This window comes from Mixophyes fleayi, chromosome 7, assembly GCF_038048845.1.
Source record: "Mixophyes fleayi isolate aMixFle1 chromosome 7, aMixFle1.hap1, whole genome shotgun sequence".
Classification (NCBI taxonomy): domain Eukaryota; kingdom Metazoa; phylum Chordata; class Amphibia; order Anura; family Limnodynastidae; genus Mixophyes; species Mixophyes fleayi.
Genome location: NC_134408.1, coordinates 85,400,635 through 85,410,891, shown reverse-complemented (window position 1 = coordinate 85,410,891; position 10,257 = coordinate 85,400,635). Strand labels below are relative to the sequence as shown.

General features: G+C 45.3%; 1 long non-coding RNA gene across 1 annotated transcript; it reads left to right on the top strand.

Annotated features, from left to right (window-relative positions):
• Positions 1 to 1,882: 1,882 nt before the first annotated feature.
• On the top strand, positions 1,883 to 9,298 carry LOC142096975 (uncharacterized). The gene is made up of 3 exons (XR_012678074.1): positions 1,883 to 2,389; positions 8,640 to 8,816; positions 9,216 to 9,298. It is a non-coding gene; the product is annotated as an uncharacterized LOC142096975 (long non-coding RNA).
• The last annotated feature ends 959 nt before the right edge of the window (positions 9,299 to 10,257 follow it).

The following is a 10,257-nucleotide window of genomic DNA, read 5'->3' as shown; positions in this document are numbered from 1 at the left end:
GAGGCATGGTATTTGAGGGGCTACATCTTATACATTATCAGAGCTAAAAAAAGAGAGAAAAACACAGCACTAGGTCATCATACTCCTGATTTATACTTTATTTATATTATTTTCATATATGGATAATATTCTTTGGTCAGGTGGTGCACCCAGAACATAAGAAATTACTCATACAAAAGTGCCAAAAAGAAGGTAGAGAAAAGAATGTTCTATATGGGACACTCAGTGAATACAATACTGATGCTAAAGACAAGTGCAGCCCTAAGCGAAACGTCCCTAAACTCAGGTGATAGGGACAACAAATGGTACCTGCAACCGAAAGGTTAACTCCCCTCCAGTAGCCAGCCAATGGGAGGGGAGTGGGCGTTGTTGCCCTGGAGATGTATACGCCGGGCACAGGCATGTTCAGTCCTTCTTACCCGGCTGGAAAACAACAGGACAACATCACTGGACAGGCTGAGTAGCACTACAGTATCGAATTGTTTACTGGTTTGCCTTTTCCCTGCATTGTTCTCTTGGTAGTCCTATCCCTTCAGCTCTTAATACGTTCCCTCTCCAGTGTTTCTTTCATTTTATCTCGTTTCCCTGTCCCTTCCTGCTCCTTCTTTCTTTCATCTAGCTCCCCCTCCTTCCTTCGTGTCTCAGCCTTTTATTCTTCTCCTCTGCCCTCTCTCCCTGTTGTTTTGGGCTTCATATGCTATATTTCTCTTCATTTTATTGGATGGTCTGCATAGTATTGCGCTACTTCCGCTATATAGAGGGCTTTGACGGCCTCCCGGAACTGTTTTCTTGTTTTTGCCTCTTCCCTTTATGCGTACATTTGGTTATCCTATCACTTCAGCCTTGTAACTCTCACCTCTCCCTGCGGTTTTATTCTTTACTCCTCTTTTTCCCTGCCCCCTGGCCTGATGTCCCCCATCCTATCTCCCTTCCCTCGTGTTGGCGCCTCCGTTTTTCACCCTCTTCTCCGCCCCCCCTCTACATAGTATCTTGCAGCAGCCCATTGTAATACTGTATTTTTCCGTGATACCCCTTAGAAAGTTCCCCCCACTGTGGTTATTGTGTGGTTGCATCCCATTGCACGGTGATTGTATTGCATTCTCTGTACCCCTGTAGCTCATATCCCTGCCAGTCCCCTGAGCGGTTGTCCTTTCTATAGTGCACCCTTCTTTTGCTTTTTCCCCCACCGCTCGCTCCCGGATAACTCTGTTTCCCCCCCTCGTTGTCCACGTCATGCCGCGCCCCCGTAGAGGAGCCCCCCCGGCCCACTTCACAGACTCTCCAGCGGAGGCACAGTAATACCTCACCTGCCGTGGAGATTGATGCCGCGGCTCCATCCCCATCGAATGACCACTTCCAGTTATCCCGCACGCGTTACTGCACATGTGCGGCGACACGGAGCTCCGGAGCGAGCAGCTGCGCTGCCCGCTGCCAGAGCCCTTAGGAGGGGAGCAAATAGAAGGGGAAGAGGGAGAAGTTCTCCCTCTAATCCCCAAGCATGGACCGGCGATCCCGCAGCGTGGGACACTGAAACACCAATGAGGGTGAGTACTAATTGGCTAGCTGAACCACCAATGAGCAGTAACAGTTGGTATAGGGTAGGGCCCGGCCCCTTCGATTACATGCAGGCCTTCCAGCCCCCATACCTGCATGGACTGAATGCCGCCAGGGCATCAGCCCCTCCTGCCCCCCATTCTGCCTCCGGCACAGGCTTTATCATTATGCTGTTAGGGCATAACGCTAGGGAAGATGGCCCAGCGAGCCTCTTTGGTAGCCTACCACAATTTAGCGCAGCTCCTCAGGGACACAACTCTCCTGGACTAAGCAGATGCCTCAGCAGAGCGCCCCCTCCTTCCCCGCTTCCAGGAGAACCATGCTCTCCTCCCCATGCTTCCAGTCAAGACAGGATAGCGAATGGCCTTTCCCCCCAGCCATTTTCGAATATGACCACCATAGCGGGGAGCCGAGTATGCAAGCCCGACATGTGGCCCCCCTCCCTCCTCCCAACCCCACGCTAACGGCATGCCATGCCCATTGCTCTTTCGCCAATAGTGCCCATCCCTCCCATGCGCCCGCCGAACCCCTAACACCACCACCCTCTGCACCAGTGGGGGGACCATCGATAGAATCACCCACACCCTATTAGAACAAACACAGCAAAGCGCAGCGCGACCTCCCAACATTTCAGATGGCGCGAGCCATCCTAACCCTGTCGTTTTGTCAGTAACACAGGCGACCCCGGCATTTGTAGCAAAGGACGCTACGAGTTTGGACGAACCACCAAGGACAGCCAACCAGGAGGCAGCGCAAGCCATTTGGATGCAAGCGGCCGACGCTAACAACGAAGAAGGAGGCCAGACGGCGGCGGTGGGCGCTGCAGGTACATTAGGTGAGCAGGATAAGATGGAGATAGATCATACACAGGCACATAGTCCAACATTGGTGTCCAGTGATGAAGGGTCAGACGAGGAGCAGGGGCCACACAGACTAATGAAGATACTACAGGCACACTTCACGGGGGGGCAGCACACAGGGCAAAGAAAGTTGCATACCCATCAGGCCGGTGGGTCGCGGCCCGGACATGGTTAAATGCTCCTACACGTCTCTAATGATGGGGTTCCACCGTGCATAAAAGACAGGATAAAGAAGGGTTTCTATGTAGATATGTTTGAGCTAACAGAGGAGGTGAAGAAGGAGGTAAAGGCAGCCAAGGAAAAAGGGGGGATAGGAGAAGACGCGCACAAAACCTTCCCCCGATGGGTTTCAGCGTTCTGTTCTTTCACGGCCACATACATAGAGACGCGGCCAGAAGCAGTGACAGACGTGTGGCGTTATGTGCATCTGATTGTAGACATATTCCTAACAGACGGGAAGTCTCATTGGGGCAAATATGACGAGAGCTTTAGGAAAAGGTTGTCATGCCAGCATATAATACCATTTGACTGTAAAGACGTAGAAGTCTGGTTGGACATGATGTGCCCCAGTACGAACACACCCGAGTTGGTCCCTGTCGCTAGGCCACAGCAAGGAAGGCAAGGCATGCACCAAGGAGAGCGCAATAGGTGCTTTGCATTCAATAATGGCTCATGCACCCGTGGGGCCGCTTGCAAGTACAGACACATTTGCGGGTGATGCAGAGGTCCCCACTCAGCGAAGGATTGCCCCCGTCCCTCCACAAAAGACAGCAAAGGACGAGGGCCCCCCAACTGCGCTAATTAAGAAAGCCAGTTCCCCTCATCAATCTGAAGGAGCTGGAGCACTGGTTCCGGCTATCTTCAGACACAGCACTGTTATCATTTTTACGTAATGGTTTCGAATTTGGATTTAAACTTCCGGTAAAGAAAGAAGTAAAAGCCAAGGCAGTAAAAAACTTAAAGTCAGCTTATGCCCTGCCCCATATAATCAACGAAAAAATTAAGAAAGAAGTGCAGTTAAGCCGGATGGTAGGCCCTTTTTCCATATCCCCCAATAGAAGGCCTAGTTATATCTCCAGTAGGAGTAGTTTCCAAAAAAACTAAAGGGAAATTTCGACTGATCCAACACCTGTCTCACCCCCCGGTTGGGTCAGTCAATGATGTCATAGACGATGCCAATAGTTCGGCGGCATACCAGTCCTTCGAGTTAGCACTAGGCATAGTGAGATCATTCGGGCAGGGGGCGCTAATGGCGAAATTGGACATTGAGGCAGCATTCCGGCTACTGCCACTGCACACTCAATCATTCAAGTTCATGGGTTTTAGGCTATAAGATGGTTATTACATTGATAGATGTCTCCCCATGGGCTGCTCCTTCTTTGAAAAATTTAGCTCGTCCCTACATTGGTGTATTCAGGCGGGAACGAATCACAGGGGCATCGCGCACTACTTAGATGACTTCCTATTCATAGGCCCAGCTAATCAAACGGTCTGCGCAGATATACTCAGCTCATCGCAAGCGCTATTTAGAGTCCCCAGCGTCCCAGTCGCGCACGTCAAAGCAGAAGGTCCCTCCCATTGCCTTTCCTTCCTGGGGATCGAAATCGACACAATAGAAAGGTGTTGCCGGCTGCCCAAAGACAAAGTGCAAGGAAGTTGCAGGGATACATAGCTTCAGCTCTGTCGGCTCGTAATATTACATTAAGGCAAGCGCAATCACTCCTGGGGTCATTCAACTTCGCATGCAGGGTCATACCGATGGGCAGAGTCTTTTGCAGGAAGCTCCAATTAGCAACAGCAGGTCAAAAAAGCCCCCATAGCAGGTTAACTCTGTCCAAGGACATCAGGGGAGACTTGACAATTTGGTCAGAATTCCTCTCCACATTCAATTGGGTGCACAAGTGGCCTTCCGCGGAAGTAGCTTCCGCCACACTGGACCTTCATACCGATGCCTTCGGGTCATGGGGCTTCGGGGGCCTACTTCCAAGAGGCTTGGTGCGCAGTCCCTTGGCCCGATTCCTGGACTGCGAGTGGCCTGATAAAAAAAACTTCTTGGTATTGGAGCTTTTCACCATAATTGTTGCCATAGAATTGTGGGCCACGGAGTTGAAAGAGAGGGACATAGTTTGCTGGTGCGACAACTTGGGGGTAGTGGAATGTATAAATAGACAGAGCACATCCTCACCGCAAGCCATCAATCTCCTGAGGCACATGGTGCTCAGATGCCTGGAGCACGACATCTCACTTAGAGCACTACACATGCCAGGGGTTGACAACAGAATAGCGGACGCCCTGTCACGTCAGCAATGGCAACGGTTTCAAGAACTGGCACCACAGGCTCAGTTGGAGGGTACGACTTGTCAGCCTTATGTTTGGCAGATCATCGGGTCGGCATAAGGGAGCTAGCGGAGACATCATTAGCCCCTGGGAACCAGGAGAGCGTACCGGTCAGAGTGGCTTCAATGGCGCAGTTTCCTGAAAACGAAAGGAAGGGCAGATCATCCAGGGACAGATGACATCATGGCCTTCATATGGGATAAATACCTAGCAGGTGCCTCAAAGTCCTCAGTCTCCCTGCTGCTGGCAGGCATATCCTTTTCGAGCCCGTACCTTGGGGAAAGAGGACATAACAAAGCATTTCTTGATTAGTAGAGCCCTCAAGGGATGGGGTAAGTTACAACCTAGAAAAGAAGATGTCAGGCAGCCAGTAACAGTGGGCATGTTAAAACAACTCATACGGGCGTTAAGACAGGGAGCAGACAGCGCATGTGGTCCTGTACATAATCTGATCTCCTTCAATCTTCTACCCCCCCCCCCACCCCTCCCAACCCCCTCTCCCCTTCCACCCTCCCCTGTCGGTAGTGCTGGGATTAACCGCCCACCATATTATGTGGGGGCATGAAGGATCTTTCCCAGCTTTCTCCCTGAACTAAGGCCTGATTAGTGGTGTTCCGCCGGGGTTTTTCGGGTTTTCGCCTTCATTGGGGCTACCGGCAACTCCCCCCGCCCCTTTGTTTTTCCCTTACCATGTGTTATGTTTTGTTCTGTGATTTTGCCAGTCATTGTTGATCTCCTGTTCTGGCAGGTTACCTTTGGAGTGACAGAAAGGGTCGGGGGAAGATGCATCTTATCAGCATAAGACACGGCTTGATATTATATTATTCTGCTTAACCCACAGATGCTGCGTCGGGGAAGATCAGGGTATGGGTCATCGGGCATTCGTACATTCATTGGGTGGCCAGGCATAGTGAGGCCAAAAATAGGATCAGGGTGGGGCACAGACAAGATAGTATACAATGGATGGGTAGGCGAGGTATGCAATGGTCAGCCTTAAATCCCCTGCTGTCCGTGGCAATTGCAATTAATGGGGCAATGATTTGGGGATAGGTAAGTCCCTTGATTTGTTTATAGCCATCAGGGAGAGTTTGAAAACAATTAGAGCGCAATGGCCTTCAGTACATCTCTGCTGGTCCGTAGTCATATCCCTGTTATCTTGGAGATCCCCCATCAGTCCTGAGATTATGAAGCTTGTCGTCAAGAAGCTGAATCAAAATGTAGGTAGAGTGGTAAGGTCCCTGGGCGGGGCTAGCATTAAACACACCCAAATAGTAGTAGATCAGGTCCAGCTATACCGGGCAGACGGGGTACACCTCTCCGACGACGGGTTAGTTTTCTTTATCAGGCAGCTATTTAGAGGGATGGAGGAGGCATGTAGGGCAATCGGTGACGGGCTGTAGGTCCCAGGAACCTCCAGCTTTGGCAGGAAAGCAAATTTGGTGAGTCGGCAACCGGTCACACGGTGCTACCACTGATTGGCCTATGGGCACTACCCTCTTCGAAGCACCTTGGCTCTTGGTTCCTTAAACATAACTCCTTGGTCTGCTCTGTACGGGCAGGACATTGCGAGCCCAGAGGGGGGGGCGTGCAACCTGATGCCAGATTTAGCACCGGCCAATCATAAAGGAGTCATCCTGGTACCAGTGGTTAGTGCCTCAGGGCCATACACTGTTTGGTAAGTTTGACATAATCGGGGTCACTTCACCATCCTTGCCTTCTCCACCACCGATTAAAAAATCGAAGCCAATTATAATCCAATTAATAAATTGCAACGTAAAATAGTTAAATTTAACAGTTGTCCGTGTCTTTATTTATCAAGGTATGTTGATGGTTTAAACGTGTAATAGGAGCATGGTAACAGAGGTTAGGACTCTTCAATCTGCAGTTTATAAAACTAGAACCTTTATTAATATTCTTAAAAACTTTAATCCAGATGTCAAACTTGTAGCGAAATATTAAATATGTAAAGAGTGAAAAGTAGGAAATTGTGATAAAATGGTAGGCTCTCTACCAAGCCTTGCTATGTGATCATGAATTATGTATTAAATTGATTTCAATTGTTCAACAATTAGCTTCAATAAAGATATATAAAACCACTTTTCTCTTGTCTCAATAATCTTTACCATTGTTTCTCCATGAGGAAGATATAAATATTGTGTGCAGATGACCATAACTCCTTCTGTACCCGTAATAGGATTATCACTGTACAATTATAGTAGAGAGGTATTATTCATTATGACACTTTATGAAAAACGAATCATATACTTAAGGTCACAAAGTGTCTGTGCATCAAGTTCGTTAGAATAAATAGTTACTGCGATTTACCAATAAAATGGCCTGTGGCAGCTACCGTTATTAAAATATCAGTTAGTTGCCGTGGTAGCGATATAGCGTACTGTCTATGACAGCTTAAAAAAAGAAATTGAAACTTATAGATGATGCAATATGCCAAAAATATGGCCTTTAGCAGTTACTGTTATTAACATGCCATATAACTCCTTTGGCAGCAATATAATGAACTGTTTTCAACCGCTTCATCTGATGATCATGCCCTGCTGTTGAAGTGAGCCTAATACACTGCTGTGATATAGCAGTAAATTGCCCCCCTTATTAGAGGTAAATAAAGTTCACCCACTAGTAATCTGGCTAACTATATAGAGTTAGAAAGAACTATCTAGTCTATCAAAGTGGTTTCATTTCATTGAATCACTTAGCGAGGCGAACTCCAGACACGCGTTTTGCTACTTGCTTTGTCAAGGTACTAACCCGAAGACTTGAAATGACATTTCTTATATAGTACAAGAACCTATCAAGAGATATGTTTTCCTGTAATTGACATACAGGTAAACAATAAGAGACCTTGATTCTCTCTAAGTTCCTCCCATCCCTTCCTGATTGGTACAGATTCAGAGTTAATTACAAATATCCTGCGCTATAAATTAGACTTACATTGTATGTTTTTTATTTTCTATATTATGTACACTAGCTGTCATATAAACATTGATAAAATAAAGGTAAGCGTAGTAAACATCATTATTTTTGCAATTGTACGAATCCAAAACTATGGCGATATCTGACATTATTATGAACATCATCCCTCTTAATTTATTGTCAGCATGTATAAGATTAACTAAAACAATTAATACAAGTCTGCTACCCTTAATATGATATATGTAATGTGAGCATTACATATATCAATTCGTATGATGAAAAACAATGTGGAAATACTATCATGTTTGTTTTGTTTTACATATCTGAACAGAGGTTAATTTTCATCATTTGAATAGTGTAAACAGAAAAAAATATATATGTATATGTGTATATGAACAAACACATACACCATACATGCTCAATTTTAAGATATCTCCCCTTTGGAGATCCAGGGGAGAAGTCATGGGGTAGGAGGAGGGTGTGGTGACATTTTGTGTCACCATAGCCCCGACCCCACTATAAAAAGTCAAAATTCACGGCATTGAATGGAGGGGACGGAGCCTAATGAAGCGATTAAGCCCTGTCCCCTCCATTCATTGGCGTGAATTTTGCCAAATTTCGGGAGTTTTGCATACTCCTCTGGGAGTCCGTGAGGACTCCACAAAATTCGGGAGCCTCACAGGAATTCCGGTAGAGTAGGCAGGTATGACATGCACATACAAATATATCCAGGGCTAAGCTGATAAATGAAAAAACAATAATGGTTGCTATGTTGCAGCTGTATTAAAGGACCATGCTGGGGTCCCTACTGTCACTAGAAAGATAATAGAGTTTATACAGTGCAGCGATTTACGGTGGCTCCGGCCACAGCTCCTGGAGTAGCTCAGGGAGGAGATCAGTGTGAAACAGGGAGAACATTGGATAATATAAGCTTGTGTGTCCTACTTACTCCAACAGACCATTTGAGGAGGGAGCGTTGCAGATTCCAGGAGGAAGAGGCCAGGAAGGAGGCCCAGGAGCGGGAGAGGTAGGAGTAGGAGGAGGCCCAGGAAGGGGAGGAGATGTAGGAGGAGGCAGCCAGAGAAGCAGAGCCCGGAGTGGAGGTGGAGTGGCAGCTGGATGAGTTGGTAGATTGTAAGTATTTAATTTAACAATTTGCATCATTTTATTGTGTTTACAAGCCTGTAGTAGTCATTATAAAACATTTATTTTCAATATTGCTTTTACCCTAGACCTAGTTAGCCATTTCACAGGTTTCCATCATGATTGGCCTAATAAGTGTTTGTTGGAAATCAACTTTCCCTTTTCCACCCGGCCACCATACATATGTGTATATATATATATATACATCCGACACCCAAAAAGTTTTATCCGTCTACTACTGTGTTTAGCATTCCATTAACGTTTGCTGATAGTTTAAAGTTATGTAACACTTGGCGCCTCTGCTGATCCTGGCAAAGTGCACCCAGAAAAGTAATTTATGTTTTCACAATTACCTAAACATGCTAATATATATATTTTTTTTTTTTACAGCTCAAGAAGACACCACGACTGGGCCTCAAAACCAACCATGTTTTGAAGCATTTTAAAAAAACATAAAAATACCAAAAGTTATTGGAAAACATATTGATCTGTATGAGCAATTGTATTGCTCATAATCTGATTTTTTTTCTGATCTTTGTTTTTGTTATTTAGATTTGTTAAAAAAATAAATAAAATAAAATTGGTGTATGTGTCTTTATTAATGTCATTTTAAAACAAATATTCATATGATTTTTGACCAAAATGAATGTACATTAAGAACATACAGAAATGTATTTTTTTGATTGGTCCATTCCTACTAGATTAACAATTCTTTAATCATTTAATTAGCTATATAGCACCAGAAATTCCGCAGCGCTGTACAGAGAGCGCAGTCCCTGGTCCAATAGATATAAACAAAAAATGGTGTACATACATTGGAGACACGCTGACGGTAGGAATAGATCTACACCTATATGATTAGCAGTGATGAGAGACGGCAAATCTATTGGTCTTTGATATATTTATCTGATATATCTCTACATAGTTAGAGAATGTTATTTAAATTTCACACTGGTCGTGAACAGAACGAATATGACTAAAACCATCTGTTAATCACGGAAAAGGAAAAAAGTATTTTTTCTCTTTTTCAAGTTTAAGATCACAAATTCGTGCTGATTTGAGTCTCCTTCTATATATACATATCATTTGATGAAGAATTCTCACAGGAGATGGACTGAGTAATTATAAATTGAAAGTATTATAATAGCATGATTTCATGGTTCATTCGAAAATCGCATTAGGATTTCCTTTTATTGCTTCCAATATATTGACTATCATCATTTCGGTTTGCCTTATCATGCAATACATGTAGCCTTTTTGATCTTTGAGGCATAATTAAGATAATTTATGTGGAGCTACTTTAACACAATTTATTGCTTCCGTTTGCAAAACATTCAGCTACATTGTATCCAGCTGGGACATATTTATAAGTAGCGCTTATATGGTATGCATACCTTCTATTGTGTATAGTTCATCACAGTGCACTGTGAAT